The 18,983-nt window shown below is 42.8% G+C and overlaps 1 long non-coding RNA gene across 1 annotated transcript; it reads right to left on the minus strand.

The window, feature by feature from the left end:
• Positions 1-4,672: 4,672 nt before the first annotated feature.
• On the minus strand, positions 4,673-5,554 carry LOC106492865 (uncharacterized). The gene is made up of 2 exons (XR_001294061.1): positions 5,496-5,554; positions 4,673-4,948 (listed from the first exon to the last, which is right to left on the minus strand). It is a non-coding gene; the product is annotated as an uncharacterized lncRNA (long non-coding RNA).
• Between the last annotated feature and the right edge of the window lie 13,429 nt (positions 5,555-18,983).

Genomic DNA, 18,983 nt, shown 5'->3' on the forward strand with positions numbered 1-18,983 from the left:
GAGAAACAGATCTCGCCTTAGAGAAATTAGCAGGCATCATAAAGAAGTCACTGCTGAGTACACTCAGACAACTGTAGCACATGTCATTGGGACACCAGAGCTATCAGGTGAGGATGAGGTACTGCCCAGCAGTGTCTCCGGTAATGGCAGATGCACACTGCAAGCCGGGCACATTGTGCAGAACACCACATGGATGTCTGTCAGCAAAACCTTTACGGCTCAGAAGGGAGGCTCCAGCAATTGCTGTAACTCACGGCACAAGACAGGTACTACAGACAAGCCTTAATGCTCCAGGAGGTGCCTCTCTTAGCTCCCAGGGTGTCTTTAGATAGCCACCCAGTAGTCCTAGCAAAGATCTGACATCACCTATCCAACATATATTTAACACGTGGGAGACAGCCTTGCCTGAGCTAAGCCAGAGAGCATATCCTCAAGCCAAGCTTGAGGGCCCAGAGTGAATGATGTTAGGCAGGGAAACCAGCAAGCTGCCAGGGAGGCAGCACAGCCTGACCCTGGGAAAAAATTCTGGACATGCCTATTTGCTTTTAATAACAGGAACTTACACTTCAATGGCAGCTCGCTAGCCTAGCTCCTCTGAGATGGGCTATCTGGGAGCAACCTTCTGGTTTTAGGGAGCCATGGGTGTAAAGGGAGTGAAGATGTTATTTTGATCTAGGGCAGATTAGTGACAAAATGTGATTTGAGCCTGAATGATGGAATGAAAAGTCTGTCTAACAGAAATGGCATCCCTGGGAGAGGAGCTGAAATAGCAGCTGGAGCTGAGTAAGACTGAAGACAGATTACAGTCATGTTAGACATGATATACTGTGTATTAAGTATTGTGCAACAATGGGTCATACTTTAGCAGACAAGAGATTTAGCAGCTTGACATGAATTTTAGGGGTACATCTGTAATTGATAGTTGTGCACAAAGTCCCACGACGCAAAGCCTAAAGCTAGGGTATGTGCATGTCTGTCTGATCCTTCTAAAACCTCTCCAGTTTCAGTCAAAATGCAGAGAGTGATTGCCAGAAAAAAAGACCAACTTATAACCCATCTACTGTTATAAGCCATCACATTGGCCTGATGGTACCAGCCATCATGTCATGTGAAAGAGCCCGTGAAACTGACACCACCCCTAAATCCCGGAAGAGAAGGTTACAAAGAGATTCAGCCAGGAAGGTCTCAAACAGACAAGAACATCCTCTGCATGAGACCGTCTGTGAAATTTTACAACACTAGTAACACCACAGCCTTGAAAAATCAATACTCTTTCTCATGAGGGGTAGTCAGCTCCAGTACAACTAAGAGAGATCAGTATTTATGCTGTGGATGCTACTGGCATGGCACAAGCTAAATTAAAAGCTTTACCAACTCTCAATAATAGAGTTGCTGATGACTCAGTGGAGGGCTGGAGGTCAAAACTGCAGAGGACATCCCAGAGGCTCTCCTGAATAACTTATTATGAACAATTGAATAGGTGCATTTTGTTAACACTTGTTTAATGTTACTCTTGTTGTTCGTTTGGGTAAGGAAGATGTGAGGAAAGGTAACCCTAACATACTCTGGCTCAGGGCAGCTGGAGCTGGTTCTTCAGTATTGCAGAGGTCCATGTTATGCACATCTCAGTTGACACTGATTAAAGCTGGCCTCCGTCAGGTGCCTGGGCTCTGAGTGATGGCTGAGCAGCACAGCTACAGAGTTACCTGCAGCTCCAGTATCCCATAAACAGTTTTCTCAGGATAGAGCTTGCTTAATTTTTACATACGTGGAGTGCTTTTTGATTCTTGCTCAGCATATGTTACATGAAATACCAGACATTCCCTGTAGTCACGAAGAGCATAAGGCAGTAAGGAACTTCTCTGTGTACTGAGATGAACTTACCTGTTTGCTTTGCCAAGTTCAGCAGACTGGTAAATTTTTAAAGGTGGTACTTACCTCTAAATACAAACACACAGTGTCTAGCTAGCTTTGCTGCAGTCTATCCATCTAGCATGCTGTGCTTACGGGCACAAGAGATCACTATTTAACGTGCCTCTGAGAATTAGCAAGGAAATATGTGTTTTACCTTCAGGGAGAGAATGGCTTGAGTTAAAATATTTCAAGGTATTGTGCAGGTCAGTAGAAGTTTTAAGCGCTCTATTCTTCACTTGCTTAAATATAAAGAAGTTGAGCTTAATGATGTATTTCTGCATAATGGAGAATGCGCACACAGACATGCACGCACACAGACATGCACGCGCGCGCGCACACACACACACACACACACACACGCACAAAGAGAAAGCTAATAGGATGCAGTTTTTCCAATATAAGCAAGTCACTTGAGCTTGGCCAAGAGAATTTGCAGGTTTCAAGCCATTTAGGCACTTTGGAATATTCATTCTTATTAGGTGTAGTTCCCCAGCAGCTGGAACAATACTCTGTCAATACTCTGTGCTTCAGTCAAAGTCTATGAAAAGAGAGGGGTCCCTCTAAGACCTGCAACCATTTTCCTAATTTGCTTCCAATTCTTATCTCATTTCAACAGTAAATAAAAACATAAAAAATAAGAATGGCTAATGACAATGTCCAAAAGCAGATGTTTAAAGGAGCAGTATGAGACCAGACAGGCAGAAGCACTATTTCCCCTCTTCTCCGCACACTCTCTTATCCTGCAGCCATTTGCAGCCCGGATGCATCCTGGGCCAGACTTGTTTTCTGGGTATTTAATAACCCTCAGTGGATTTCTCTTCTATGAGTTTCTCCAGTATTCTCTCAAGGTGGCACTAGTGATCAATGTTTTCTAAGTAGCCAATCACACCAAGGAAGAAGGGAATCAATATTCATTTTGGTCTTGGCTTCGCTAATTCTCTGCTGTTCCCTTACGTGTCCCCATTTTAACAATTACAAGTGAGGGATAGGGATGTGATCTGCTGGGCTCAACACCTGCTGGGAAGTCCCTGTACCATAGGAATTTCCAAATAATATTTGATTTTTTGTCTCTTAAATACATAGTGTGCAGCTGAAACTCCAGTCCTCTTATTACACCTTTTTCTGTGTATACAACAGATCTAGCAAATTGACACTAACAAAAATGCAAGTAAAGAACTCAAAGAAGAACCCACAAAAGAAACCAAAAAGCCAACTCAACATGAAAAGTATGTTGCTGAGGCTTTGTTTCATGTATATATATGTATAGTAGTGTTTAGTAATACAGAAATTGCAGATGTGCTTTAATCCTTCTAAGACTTTATCCCCATTTCTCCCTCTGCAAAATAAAACTGTTAATGGAAGAAGACTGATATAAGAGAACTAAGAATCATGATGTCAAGATGGTCAGTATTATTGACATTCTTCCTTTCGTATTTTAATTTAACAGAATTACTTAAATATTTTTCATAAATAATGAACCCAATTTGGATTCAGTTGAATTAGTGAGTGAAAGAATGAACTATTTTCTTAATTTCCCTCAGGAAAGAAAGGTCTCTGCATTACTCATACATGCCATCAAGTTCAAACTGTGTGAAGAATTCTTGCATTACTCAGCAATGAAACTATTGTGAAGTAAATGGGAGGTGATCGTTAAAACTCTGATCTGTGCAGTGAAGGGGAAAATTCCTTCATGATACAGGTAGGTGATATCATCCTAAGAACAGCCTCCCAGCAGGTATTGGTCTTCTTTGCACATATTCTCCAGAAGTCTGCACATTGTTTATACATATGGCTGTAGGTTTACATCTTTATTTTCACAGAAATATGTAACTTTGTAGATTCGCTGTTTTTCAAGCTAGAATTAAACACCATAATCTCATTGTATAATGGTCCATATAGACTTGCTGTAGACTTTTAAGCTTTTTCCCCAAGCTCATAATTTCTTGCTGAATGCAAGAAATCTTTGCATGTTGTCTGAAAAAAAAAAAAGAAAAAAAAAAAGAAAGCTAGCCTTGATTTAGAGACATTAGGTGTTAGAAAACTGTCAGACCAAATCCTGCTTCTGGTCTCTGTAGTCTAGTGGTTTTCATCATGTCATTCATTGGTCCCTAGGCATCTGTGGACTTCCTCTAACATAGTCAGGAATGGGCATCTTTGGACTACCTAATGTGCTAATGTGTTCACAAAATGTGATTGTGAAAATGAAATTCTCTGTCTCTACATAGCAACTGACATGTGTGAAATGTCCTTGACAGCCTGTATTTCCACTGAAAGAAGTTGAACGATCTATACATTAAATAAATCACTTTTACCTAGTCTCTTAGAGTGCTGGCACTAGAGCCTTCAGAGAAAGATGCAAGCAGTCCCGTACTCCATAATTATGAAGTAATGTGTCAGAAGGGGATATTATTCCTATCACTACCTTTTACAGAGCTTGTTCATGCCCAGAAACACAAGTTTATTATTTCATTTATTTTTTAAAAGCAACTTTTATTCCATCCTGTAACTCAGGGTGGCTTGTTATCCATATTAGTGGCCAGTTTTCTAAACCATAGCACAGTATCTTATGTCCCTTTCTTCGGCATTGTCCTTCAATAAAATATTCATTCCAACTCATAGTCTTCTATAATCTGAGGACACTACATAAGTAGATTGTATTATGGAGATTGGAGTGATATTGCTGTCATGACCAAAAAAAAAAAAAAGGAAAAAATAACAAAATTTTTTGTCAAAAGAAAACAAAATTTGTCCAGCTCACCTCCTGCTGTCCCACGCTTATCTGGAGAGGCAAAGAAGGGATGTGTTGCTGTGGAACCTGCAGCCTTGAGCAGTGGGGGGAGAAGAGGCTGAGTCATGAGACAGCTTCACATCCACCTTTCTGAGACGGTCCCAGGTACAGTCTCTGGTGATCTGAACAGCTTTTCCATTAATTCTTTGCCTGAAGTCTGATAACTTCTGGTTTCAAGCCTCGTGCTGTGATTGCTTCACTGTTGGGTATCTGCTGGGTGTCATCCTCTTCATGTTCTTAGTCCTGCTGATATTAATAGACATGCTGATGAGCAAGGCATATGAACCTGGGCCTAACCTTTGAAACAAAATAAATCAGAAGGAAAATAGATTTTGAAGTAGGAAGTGCTTTTTCTGTGTCTGGGATTCACAAGAGTTGTAAAATAAAACGGCATCTTTTGGAGATTAGTTGCAGTCAGTCTTAGGAATGCTTTAGGCTTGGTAATACTTCAGAAAAAATATCCTCTCCTCCATGGAGGAGTGAAATGTGGGGGTTCTGAGTGGAAGAACAAAAGTGTTATAAATGAGATATTTGCAATAAATTCCTTCACAGCAGCTATCCATACTACATAATATTTTCCCCCAAAACAGAAATCTGCCTTTAATAAATGGAAGAAAACTACATTTTCCAGAGAGAACTCATATCTACAAACAACATGTAAATCAAAAGTTCATTAGGGGATCATGCAAAGATGCTTTTGGAAGGTAATTTGGCTACAAACTAGTTTTCACAAGAAGGAAGTAAAGCTTTCAAAGGCATGATTGCTCTAAGTAATTCAAATTATCTACTCTACCTGATACTAAGTCTTCCCATAGAGATTACAAAGCACTTAAATTTCTACGTGCATTGTTACGGAAATCCCTGAGGAAGGTTTCAAACCATTTGCAAGCACTGCCATGAAGAGGAAAGAAAAGAAGCCAGAAGTTTTCCACACTGCCTCCCAGCATAGCTAGAGTTAAATGCTTTTTACAGTACTGCCTCTACATTATAAAGCTCTTTGTTCAGAAATTTACCACTGAGTCATGCAAAAAATTCACTCTGGACTGAAATTTGGTCTGTAAGAGTTCAGCCAAGAAACAGTATTTCTTGGCACTTTGTCCCTTTCTTTTTTTTCTTTTTTAGCATTGAAATTGAAAAAGAAGCTAAGTGCTCTATGGTTTCCAAGCGTGAATGTGCTCCTATTACTCAGAAATGACTTTAATTTTAAAATGAAATGGTGTGGGCTCATAGTCTAGAATGTTGATTATGTTTTAAGTGTCAAGCCTTCAGTACACTGGTGCCTATTACAGACAGCACAGGCTGTGCAGCCATGTCTCAGAAGCATGCAAATTCCCCTGAGCCATCTCTATGTTTGTAGTGGTCCAAATTCTAGCTTTTATTCAGGCAAAACTCCTAGTAGCACCCTTAGGTGTATATCGTAGCAAGGTTCCCAGCAAAGAGTAAGGCATTGCTCACAGGGGCCTGGGTTGCCGTTACTGTCTCCTGTTGCCATGATTTGTCTGACTTGTCAAGATCCTGCACCAGACTTGACTGGTTGCAGGATTTTCCTACAAATCAAGAACACTCCTCAGCTTAGTTGAAAGGGTTATAGATCGAATTAGCTCAGCTTCAATCAAAATCATTTCTAGTCACTGCTTTGTACTTTCATGTTAGAGGTTTTGCTGAGTTCTGCTTGGTGTGCCGAAGTTTGAGTGACTCCAAAAACAACAACCAAATAGCCCTCAAAAAAGAAGAAGCAGAGGAGGAAGCCTATGTTAAATAAAAAGGCCAAGGAATGAGTCTTTGTAGAAGCTCTTTTGCAAGTGCCGAAGCTTGGTGTGCTTTGAAACCTGCAGGTGGAAATCCCAGCCCCACTGAGGATGGGGGCAGGGGCGATGCCTTTGGTTTCAGCATGTCCAGGTTTCTAGGTAAGGTCGCCACTCTGCTGTCTTCCACGACCTGCAGTTTGTACATCCCTATAAAGCTCCTGCAGATCACAGCAGCTGCGTTAGGCACCCACATGACGTCCCAAGCAGAACAGGAGGAACAGAGCAGCAGAGAAGTTGCTGGAAAATATACCAGTGTGATAAAGCGGGCACATGTCTGTACTGCTGATTCTGGCTGTTTCCTCTTAGCTGTGTCTTGCTGCCTGCCTGAATTACTTGCCTTGCTAAGGCAAGATGAGCTATAAGCAGCAATCAACAGTGGATCAGCAGGAAAGGGGACACCGATAAGGACTTTCAGGGGCCTCCTTCCAAAGCAGCTGGCACTCCTCTGGTGGAGGAAATTGCTCACCACCTTCTCTGAGGCTGGCACACCAAGGAGTCTCCTAAACCAAAACATGGCCTGGAAAAAGACCTGGAGCCTCCAAAAAAGCCCGAGGGAAGGCAGGGAAAAGCCGGGTGATCTGGGAGAGGCTGCCAGCAGTGCAACAGTGAAAGAAAGGTGGCAACTCAATCGAAAGCACGAGATGCTGGCTGGGTGGATGGAGGCTGACTTTCCCAGGGAGCAAATCCACCCAGACAGCCCACCCTGGCCCAGCAGCTGAGGATTTACTAGCCTTCTCAAGTGAGTGTTGCAATGCATGCTCAGCTCTAGCTTCCCAGACCCCACAGCCAGCAGCATTTCCACTGCCTGGTCTAACACAAGCTGGGTTAAGCTTGCAAAAAGCCCTCAGTGACATCAAGTAAAGCAGGTCTCCAGGAGCTGAGAGTAGGCTTAGGGGAGAGAATAGCTGTGAAGGTGTCTATTGCTTTCACCCTCCCTAAGCACTCTGTGCCTTTTGACAAAATAATGCAGGGTCTTTTAAAGAGGCTTTCTCCTGTATCAGTGGAAATGTGCCCTTCCAGAAGCTTCTGGAAGAAAATTTTTTTGCATCTGCCACCCAGCTGGCCATGTTGCATTAGTAATGGAGGGCAGCTAGAGAGCTGGATATCAAAAGTGAGGGAATCACAGAGCTAGAGGGAGAAAAGCCCTCAGCTATGGCATCCACAGCCTCTTGCAAAAATAGGGTTGCATTCAAACAGCAAGCAAAACATTTTTTTAGTTTTTCCCAACATTGGCACTTGCATTTACTCCGGCACACTATATTTGGTATGTTTTTTCCTGCAGGAGAGCTCCTCCCTAACAACTGTCATTACTTAGAAAAAGCAAAAAAAACCAGGATAGTTTTTATTTAGATCCATGCTTTGTTATGATACCAAATTTAGCCTCAGCCATACTGCACGCTGAAAGTCCAGTTGTCTGTGGGCGCTCAGGCATTAATGGCTGAAATTTCTTTGGCTTCACTGTATTTCATGGCATCACTGCTCCTGTTAATCCAAAGGTTTGGCTATAGCGCAGATGTGTGGAGTGAGAGAGAAAGTGGTGGCAAAGATGGCATACATATATACCGATGGAGCCAAAAAATACCACTTAGTTCTCAGCGTAGAGAAATGAAGGCTGGTTTTGGAGTAATGTTTGGGACGGAAGGCAGGAAGATCAGTTTAACTTCGGTGATGTTCAGTATCGTCTTGATAGTGGTCTAAACGATATTTCTGGCTGTCACATTATGTTCCTTACCACAGGTCCTCTTTCTGAGGCAACGCCTTTCTCTCTGAGTATGTTCCCAAACTTTCCTAGCTTGGAATGATGTTGTGTTTTAAATTATACACACACACACAAACACCCCAATTCATCCATCCATAGGAGTTTTGCGTATGGCATTGTGTAATTTAATTTTTCCATCACAGCAACATTAAAATTATGGATTTATTTAAAAAAGAAAAAAACACTCCAACTTATAAGTACAAGACCCTGAGCTGTGCTGTCTGATCATCTTCTATTCATCTGGAGTTTGAAAGACATTGAATGTTGCAGACCTTTGAATCTGCCCCCTTGGAAATGCTGACAACTCAGATCATTGTAGGGTCTTTGTTACTGTTCCTACTATCAACTTGCACCTTCCAAAGCTGTGCAAGAAACACTGATTTGATAATACCACACAGCATTTTGCCACTGCCATCTTTCACTGTGAATGTTAATAGGCTGAATGGGACCATTGTTGTGGTTTATTGCTGTAAAGAACAATCTCTTTTCCCCTTAAATACCAAGAACAGCTTCCTTCTGCTACTCTAGCCGTTTCATGTGACACAGAATCTTTGCAACAGGTGAGTTGAGCCCACAGTGCAGATTTGTGTTCTTTCTAAGCGGAAAATAATGGCAGACAGTTTCCACTGTGTGTCAGTGCTTTTACTCCCATCAGGACTGATACAAATATTTATTTAAGAGAAAAATCACAAATCAGTGTGCTTAAGAAATCCAGCCATTGCTGATGACTGGAAGTTTAGGGTCCAACCTTCTGGTATAGTACAGTCACTTACTTGTATAAAGCAGTCCTCAAGTGAGTATGATGTAGCACAACCTATGTGGGGGCTCTCCCATGGCATAGACCTTCATAAGGGCATGTACCACCATGCTCTGCCCCTGCTGCAAGGAGATGAGGAGGATCATGATCTGTCCTGAGCAAAGCAGATCCATCCCATTCTGCCCTTTGGCTACAACCAGTTCATGAGAATAAATGTGTACGCGCACACACACACACACACACACACACATCCCTTAGGCTTTGCAGATCAGCCAGCACTTAGTTTTTGACTGATGGGGCTTGGTAGAAGAGAAAGAAATTAAAGTTCTTGTGGTAGAGATGACAACCATGAATGAAGTTACAGCTGGAAAAGCTGTCCAGAGAAGCCTGAATGTGGAGGGTCATGACAGGGTTAAACTGGTGGAAAGTTGCAAGTAGCAAGCAACAGGAGCCTCAGACAAACGTACCCAAGGACACTGGTGCAGCTGGGAATGATACATCCTGAGAAAGTACAGATAAACTAGCAGAAGCCAGTGGGAGCCAAGGTTAAGGGCAAGACAGCCTTTCCAAACAAGTAGCAGAGTACAAGGCGTGACCGCTGCATGTGTGATCGGTGTAATGACTGGCTCCCTGTGACATAATCTGCATGATGATTGGCTTAGCAAAGTGTGTCTGTGAAACCACTGAAGCAGCTAACTTTTTAAATATGCTTAGAAATAAACAATAAATGTCTCAGGACGCAAACCCTCCTGAGTCCATGCCATTCATCCGCCACACCTGAATGCTTCCAGAATAGTACAATTTCTTTAGCATAGCTACAAACAGTGCATCAAACTGCAAGCGGCTTCTTTTTTAAGCTTAGATTTTTTTTTTTTTTTGGGGGGGGGGGAACCCAACCAGTGGAGGGCTGACATCGACCAGCAGTCATTTATTTGAAGAGAAAGACCGCATCTACTAAGCTCTTAAAGATTTACAGCATAAACTCTTGGCAATCTCAGCACTTTCCTCAAACCAGCCCAATGAACATGACAACATCAGGATTCTGATATCTTCAGGAATAAAGAAACAGCACAACACTTGGGATTACAACATCATATTTTCCAATGGCATGATAATAAATACAGCCCTACCCTGAAATTCATAAAATAACTGGATTTTTTTCTTTTTACTGGTCTGAAGGGTTGCAGTTGCTGCTGCCTAATGACATCCCCCAAGTATTTGGTAGCACATGGAGGCCCTTGCATTGTGGAAACACCCCTATACTTTGTGGTAATGTCTGTGTATTGCACCTCTAAGAAATGTCCCTAGATGTTAGCCTTTGTATAGCTGAACATAGCATGGCTTACTGTTTCAGATATTCACAGACAGTTAATGTACCTGTGATCATTTTCAGCAGTGATTATTGGGGGGGGGGGTATTTTTTCCACTGTTATCTGAAGGGTGTAGCTTCACGGACCTTCACAGGTGCCAATGCAGTCTGGTGAGCACAGTTCAGCATGTCCCAGCCCTTCTATAGAGAGAAGGGAAAGATCTTGTGGTTAGATGCAGCCATTTAGTTTTCTTAGCCATCACATGCTTCCCTACCCTCTAGACAGCTTAGTTCTCTAGCCTGCAGCTCCGGGTTTCCCTGCTGCCTTGGTCGTGTGCAGAAAGTACAATCCAATTACCTCTTCCATGTGGAGAAGATGTAGAGAATCAGCAGTGATGGATAGAGCCCCACAGGGCTGAAAGACCCAGCCTCTACAAAATAACGAACCCTGCAGCAAAAAAAAAAAAAAGGAAAAAAAAAAAAGAAAGAAAAGCTTGAAAAAATGCAGCTTCACAGGTGAAGAGTCCACAGCCCTGAGTGAGCTGAAGTTGAAAGGTCACATATTTCTGAATCATTGCTTCAGGCTCTCTTCAGATTCAAAGGGATCTCAGTTTACACATTGGTTATACTTCTAATCTTACTTTAGCAGCTGCAATCACGTCAAAAGTTTTTACTGTTTGGGAGGTTTTTTTGAGTGAAAGCTGAAATTGTGTGTGGGCAGATAGGGCTTTTTTCAATTCCTCTGACCCAAAATAATCAGTATCCTGGTGTGAGCTCCGCTTTGTTCAGACGCACTGTAGGCCAAAACTTCTTTGCTAGTCCTGGACTACTGTTCTAGACATCCTTCACAGGTGTACGAACATGGACATCTCTGAAGCAAGCACTAGCATTATCAGTCACAGCAGTTCCCGAGAAAGTGATCTGGTTTTCAAAGTGAGGAAATGAAAGCTGCAACCACTTTTGCCCTCTGAACATCAGACAATGTGCTCACAGTCTTCTACAGATGGAGGCATTCGATGTTAGCCACTGTGCTGAAAATTGTCCTCTCATTTTTGTATTATGAATGTGCATGCAAAAATCTGCATAGTGTTACCTTTGCAACAAGATGCAATGGATAACTGCTTATCACTGCTGCAATGTGATCCCCCTGGTTATAAAAACAGGGAATGCAGTCTCTTTGATGTCATTGAGTTCACTATTATGTACTTCTTTGCCTACTGTGGAAATCAACATATTTGGGGGTCTCCTTAAAGGAAGCAGTGCCATTGGGACATGCATAAAATATGTAGTCCTTGCAAACTAGTCCTCTAACATTAGATTTTTGAAAAAATTTCCCATCTCCCAAAATACAGTTTTGCTAATTACTAGTCTGCAAAATACAAATATCATTCCGTATGTGGCAGAACACAGCTTGGAAAAATTTTCCATTACTATTTTTCCGCCTTGCAGACGTGATGATGTTCACTTTCTCTGCTTACTGAAGAGCTTGACATTTACCAGCACAAATTAAAGAACAGATGTTTTTAGGATCAAGTACCCCTTTCCCATTGCACGTGACCTGATATAATTCACAAGGAGCAGCTCATGCTGTGCAAGCTAGCTGCCTGTGTCATCCAGGCAGAGAATAGGCTATTTCCCACTCCATGTAAGTAACTTCCATGGCAAATTATGGCCTGGATTACAACAGTCTTACTCCTGTTGAGGAGTATCTGCGTCTGCAGATAGTTGCAGAGAAGCCAGCGGGTGGGAGAATCAGACTCTGCAACTAATCACAGCCGGCTCTTCCCAGGTGATCTGCACATCAGAAATGTTTTTCTGAAGAAGTTGGCAAATAAATTTCAAAAGCATGCAGAAAATTTTTCAACCCATTAATAGGCAGTTTCAAACTGTGGAGGGAAACTTTGGTGGGCAGGAGAACTGATGTGTCCAGCTCTCAAAAATCTCCACCCTCTGCTGATAGCCTGATGCCTAATAAAGGGTGAATTTATTAGCCTTTCCACCTGTGAGGCCTAAGTATCGATTTCCATCCAACATGGAACAACTTAACTGCCTCCAAGTCTGCTATACCTCTGTCAACACCACTGGCAGTGGGTCAGTGTGGTCACACCCCAGTGTGGGGCTTGTGGGAGAAATACCCAGCCATAAATACTCTCGCACACGCATCTTCACCCTCCCAGACAAGCTGGATTGCATAAACCTCATTTCTTTAGGAAAAATATTTAGGTTCAAAAATATTCGATTTTTGCCCTCTTTATACTATGCATGTCATTCAGCTCTGCTTCGATCACTGCTTGCCAGCCTTCCCTGCTCCTGTGAGGCTAGAGGAGTCATAAATATGGCAGCTCCCTTTGCGTGTTAATACTGGACTCGGTCCATGGCTGCTGAGCTGCAATGCGTGAGCCACTGATACTGCAAAGTGAGAGTTTATATCCCTTCCCTCTTGCATATTTTCAGTGTGTAAATCCACAGAGCAGAAAACATACTGGGGAGTGAGTGGTCATGGGGAAAGTAATCCATACACAAAGCAATGGCAGATGCCACTTTCAGCTGAGGACTCATCCTGTCGGGAAGTTTCACACCAGGCTGAATGAAACCCTGAACTCGTGCCCGAGGTAAGGGGAGGGGATGCTGCTGACACTGTTTATCCATTATTCATTTAGTAATGGCTCCAGGGAGCGACTTACGTCATGTGTTTTTCACCCACATGGATTGTAATAGACTCTTTTCTTCTTCAAGCTTGCCTGCACTGGGGAAATTTTCCAAGTTATTTTACAAGTGGCATAGCTTAAACTGTTTGGGGGCTGCGGCAAAGACCTCTTAGAGGCAGTTTGAGGTGACTGATCTATTTTTACTGACATGCTTTCAGACTGTGGCTCTAACTACGCCTACTAGAAACTGAATGATTAAGACTAGGTAATCCAGAAATATTTTGGCTTCCCTGAGATACACAAGACCCCTCTCTCTTGGACTGCAAATACTTCTATTCCACAAATTGCCCATTCCCTCTTGAAGGTACTGGTTTTCATTGGGAGACTTAAGCTTTTCTTGTTTTATTTTGTTTTGTTTTCCTAGCCTTATTCAAGAGTAGCCTCACTAGCTGGATATTTGAAGTCAATATATCACTAACAAGCCCAGATGAGATTTTCAGTGAAGCCTTTAATGACAGAATCAAAATTACATAAAAAGTGTTGCATTTTGAGGTAGTGACATGTGTGCAGTCAAAAAGAGGTAAATTCTAATCTGGCCTGGTGAAATGCTTCCAATAAAATCTCATCACTTATGAGGCTCTGTGCACTAATAAAACTGAAGGGTTGGAAAGAGAAAATTGGACTTTCTGGGACTAATAGGAAGGATCTGAGTAAAACCACAGATGAAAACTCAGCAGCGAAGATTGACGGATGCCCCTTGCTGCAGGAAGAAGGAGGAGGAAGAGGATGCGCTACGCAGAAGGGGATGTCACCCTTTGAACTCAGGACCTCGCAGTTATGAGGTGAGAAGTATTTGGGTCATTGGATGTGGTGGAGCACAAAGACATATTTTCTGAAGACTAGTGGGATTTGCCAAATTTCATTCCAGAGTCAGATGCACGTGCTTCATTCCTTCACACAGTACCCAAAGAGTGGAAGCAAAGTGGGAAGTTAAAGAAATTGTCCAAGTCCTTACCATTGCCATATTTACTTCAATGCTATGAATGTTATACTCACTCCCTTGTGCCAGTGAAGAGGAAAAAATAGTATTCTGATCCTATTCTGAACTATTTTTTAAAGTGAAATAAAAGCAAACACCACAAGCATTTGCCATTTCCTTGCTGCAGTTCATGCTCAGCTTCACAAGGCTTAGCGTTTCTGGAGGAGCAGCTACATAAAATGAGCCTAATGGAGCTTGTGCCTCTGCACCATCACAGACACGCCTGTGTGGGGAGGTCCGCATGGACCCCGTGCTAAACATTGGCTTGGCAGGGTGGGGAGCACGCTGCAGAGCAGCCTAGGTGCGGGCCAGCCCAGGTCCAGGTGCCAGCTAATTCTGTTAGCCTGGCACAGTGCCCCAATAAACCAGCCATGCCAGGCATCAGGGTGTACGTAGCAGAGAATACACCCAAGGGGCCACAGCCCACATATGTCTTCCTACCTCAGACCATGTCCTGGGAGCACAGGAGAAATCGTGCTTTTTCTGTTGTTCCCGACTCCCATATCAGGCTTCTTGCACAGAGAGGCAGAGGTTGTGCTCAAGTGATAGGCCAAAGGGTTTCATTAGCACAGGGAAGAGGAAAAGGAAGCCAGAGAAAACACAATGGCTTTAGGTTCTTGATCCTCGCCACCTGCAAATCTCTGCATGCCGTTTCCCTCCTAGGAACTGATTCAGTCCTCCTTATGAAATAAGGAGGCATCTGATCATATGAAGAGATGCTAGTCCCCTCATAAAGGAGAACGAGAGACTCCTACTCTCCAGTGTTATTTCCTCTTCTAAAGTTGTGCTCGCTGATTGCAGTACTCTGCTGGCATCATGCTAAAAAGGAAACCTCCAAAAATAATGTGTGCTGGAACTGGAGGAGTCCTTCCAGCCTCACTGTGAACAAGGAAGAATATTTGTTGAGTGTCATCCATGGTTAATATGGTCAGGTGTCCCCTTAGAGAAGTCAGGTCTTCCCCTGACCACATGCTAGGCAGTACTTCCCTGTAGCATGCAGAAATATGGGACTGTGAAACTTCTTCAAGGCTTTATTGGAAGCTCTCTTCCAATGTCTTCCCATTATCTTCCTGGCCATGGGGAAATGCCAGATGCAATCAAAGATCAACCTTTTTCCTGAAATCTGGGCTGAGCTGTAGTGTGTCACAGCTACCCCGTTCTCCTTCAGCTCGATGTGTCCTAAATGGTGGTATAGCTCAACATCTTCTGCATGCAGCTACAGTCACATGAGAAAGGGGTTGCAGATGACCCAGCAAGTAGGCACCCATCTAGGCAAGGTAGGGAATGGTAGCAGCATAACCACATTGGCCAAAAAAAAAAAAAAGAACAGCCCTCCCCAAGTGTAAGCTAGGTTGAGATGGGCTATAAGCAGTAACTTGAAGCACCTGGTGTTGATACACATAACATCAACCACTGGAGAGCAAAGAACAGGATTCTTTCCCCACAAATGCAAGGTTAGTACTTTCTGTACCATTTCTCCTCTATGATTAATTTATGCTAGTTTTCATTTGTCTGCAAAAACAAGTGCTATAAATGTGAACACAAACTCCATTTAAATATCTTTTTTTATTTCCATTCTTCTGCTTCCAGTGAAAATTTCAGTGGCAGATAAACTTCTGATGGACAGCATCTATTCACATTGACTATCTGTGGTTTTTGCCCTATTATAAATACAAATTAATTCATAACTGGATATTGCCTTAATTCTTTACATGCTAACTGAGAAAAACTAATATACAGGCTCCATTTTATTTAGCAATTTAAGCTTGAAGTTTACTGAGCGGTTAGCAGATGAAAATGTTGCATTGTGGGGGGAGGGAGTTCCCTTACCCTATAATATTTTACCTTGATTAAAGCTTTACTGAGGTAAATTTGCAGATCTCATGCAAAAAGTAATTTACCTCTACTCTTATTGAAGTTAACCATACTTATATGTCCTAGAATAATGTATTTTTCTAGCTGCATTCCAATTGCAGTGCTTTATCATATGAACCAGGGTAGATTTAATCAAATTTAGTTTGTGTTGTGAATTTTAAGACATTGCTTCAATTAGCTGGAATAAAATCAGAGCATTTGGAAGAAAGACTAAAGCTGATCAGATGGCGCTGGTGCTGAGCTGGCCATTCAGTGCTCCTTCTGCAGCTTGCTCACTCCAAAATATTTCTCCTGCTGGAAAGGGCTTCCCAGTTTTGTATTTTATTCTCTTTATGTTTCTGCGATTGATGGCGAAGCTCATGGGACAGGGAAGCTGAGGGTCGGTTTATCAAGCTGGAAGGCACAGGTACACGTAGGACCTGGCCAGTTTTCCTCCTGCTGGGCCTGTCTGGAGCTTTTTCTGGGCACTGAGGGACAGTAATGGGATCACACTCAGGTTTGGGCTTTTTTAACATATAATACGCTGTGCTTCCTGGCTGCTCTCTGGTCTCACCAGCTCCCCTCCAACACTTTTGCAGGCTGCTTTCCTATCACTCTCCTTGTTGCCACCTGGTGGCAAAATTGTCCTCACCTGCTCACGGACCTGTTTGGCACAAAGGGGCTCCAGACTCGCATGTACATTTTAGATTTCCCAGTGTAACGCCCCAAGGGAAGAGCCGAAGGCTGCAAAATGGTCCATCAGCCACATGTGCAAAAACCCTGGCTCCAAGAGCGGGTCTCCCATCCCAAAATAGCTGGGAGAGCACCACCTCAGGCAGGGATTAAAACAGAGTGCATGCTTTTTATTTTTTGGTATGTTCACATAACTAACTTGTCATGAGACATCCCTGAGGGGCTCAGCAAGATTCAAACCTCTTTTAAATACTTCCATGAATAACAAGGATATCTCTAGCAATATTATATGAGTTAGAGTGTACAAGCTGTATAAAATCTGTTTTGAGAACAAACTGCCCCTAGATTTCTTAGGGTTAGGAAGAAACAACCCCTGCTGCTATTTACTATTTCTTCAGCTATTTCTGAGGCTAGATATCTTCCTCCAAAGTGGCTTTGTAGAGAAGATAGGGCTCAGAGAAGATAGCAGGCTGGAGGAACTGCTGTCATGTCCCCTCAGGATCATGCTAAGTCACAAACTTTGTATCACAAAAGGCCTTAGGCACAGAACTCTCCTCTCCACATATTCATTTTAGCTCTCTCTCTTGTCTTTTTTATCACAGCCATGAAGGTCTTTCCATCCCCCTCTCCCAAGATAATTTTTTTCAGTTTTGTCCCTGAAAGACATCCATTTCTTACCAGAGAGCAAACTACTTTCTCCAGTCACCCTGTCTATTGGTCCCCCTAAAATTGCTTATTTGCACACATGCCAAGTGTACTGCAGGATAATATTCTTAGGGTTATCAGAACGTTTTTACTGTGTTGTCTTGTGTGCTGAATTTAATGCACATTAATTAGTATTTGCATATTACTTTTATTAATTTAATAATGGTACTGTTGTTATTATGCCTCATTGCTGTAATTTTCCTCACCTGCAAATTCTTGATTAACTTTGCTGAGGTTCACTAGCCTGAGTGATTTGAAAAGGCCGTTGTAAAATAATAGAGAGAAATAAAAATGTCTTGGTGCAGTCAGACTCCACTCCCTCTACTGAAAAATGTGGTGTTTTTACATTTTGAGACAGTTTCTCAGACAGACAGACAAGGTGACATTAAACAAATCATGCTAATTACAACACAGTTTATGTAGGGAAATTTTACTGGCCTGTTAATACTTGGCAGGAGCTGCCAATTACAAGTGTTTTAAAAAAGAACATTTCCAGCATTAACTTTTCTGTTTTTTGGGGAAATGGGAAGTTGGGGTCTGTTGCTCTCCCCTGTTTGTGCCCAGGGAGGTAGCATGTAGTTTAAGTTCAGTAGTGGGAGTCAGAGACCTGAGTGCAGGTCACAGGTTTCCCACCAAGTTGCTCTGTGGCCTGAGGCTGATCACTCCTAAAGGGATCTCAGGCCAGACAAAATCAACAAGAATTTGTGTGATTTCTGGAGGCTTTGCATCTTTCTGGCCTCAGCTACCCAATACCTTGAATCGTGCCGTGTGTGACATCCCAAGAGATGCACGCAAGACATTGCCATTAAGATCTGGGGACACATTGCACAGTCAATGGCACAACATCCAACGGAGGGGAAGATCACCCCCTCTGCTCATTAGTTGCCTCATTAATATAACAAGGATTAAAAACTTACCTATAAAACTTGCCAGCAGCATGATGATATTTGTTTCCCAGGAGCCTGTAAAGCACTTCAAGCTTAAACCTCAGATACATGTAGGGCTTTGCCTCCTATTTACTTCAGTTATGGCTGTGATTGTCTAAGATGTTCTTTCCCCCCATCCATTCCCTATGCTGGCAGTTGCCTCTACTTTCCCAGCAGCGACAAAAGGGAGTAAGCACCCATTCCTCAGCTGCATCAGTGCTTGCAGCCTAGCTTAAACACTGCAGTTTAAAATAAGACTTTGCGCTGGAGTCTGCTCAGAAGCATTATGCTGGCTTTGCAGTGGGGGCAACAGCAGCCAGGTAATAGCAAATGGCTTTGCAGGCAGGGGAAGGGGGAGAAAGCAGAAGGAGGAGAAGGCTGGTGATAGCCTCTCATCACAGCCATTTACTAAATGAGTCCCTGCCAGTGCTGTTCGGCATAGGCTACACTCCTCAGAGCAGCAACTAACCACATGAAGCTCTGGGTTAGACCCTTAACTCAAGGGAGAGTGAGATGCCTTGGGGAGGAGTCCTCAAAAACCTCCTGCTCAGAGTATCTGAGCAAGCTGCCCTATTTCTGTCTTCTCTGGGGCAGACAGAAAGAGAAGCCAATCCCATAATTAGCTCACTCTCTAGAAGAATAAAAAGCATGGGCAAGCTTTTCCTAGTGCATTCAAAGCAGAATGGTATGAAAAAATGTGATTTGGAGATTACCAAAAAGGTGGGTGGTTGGTACGCCTTGCTCTGGAGGTGGGTTCAAGTCCTTCTCCAAAGCAAGCTGAAC

Source organism: Apteryx mantelli, chromosome 2 (assembly GCF_036417845.1).
Source record: "Apteryx mantelli isolate bAptMan1 chromosome 2, bAptMan1.hap1, whole genome shotgun sequence".
Lineage (NCBI taxonomy): Eukaryota > Metazoa > Chordata > Aves > Apterygiformes > Apterygidae > Apteryx > Apteryx mantelli.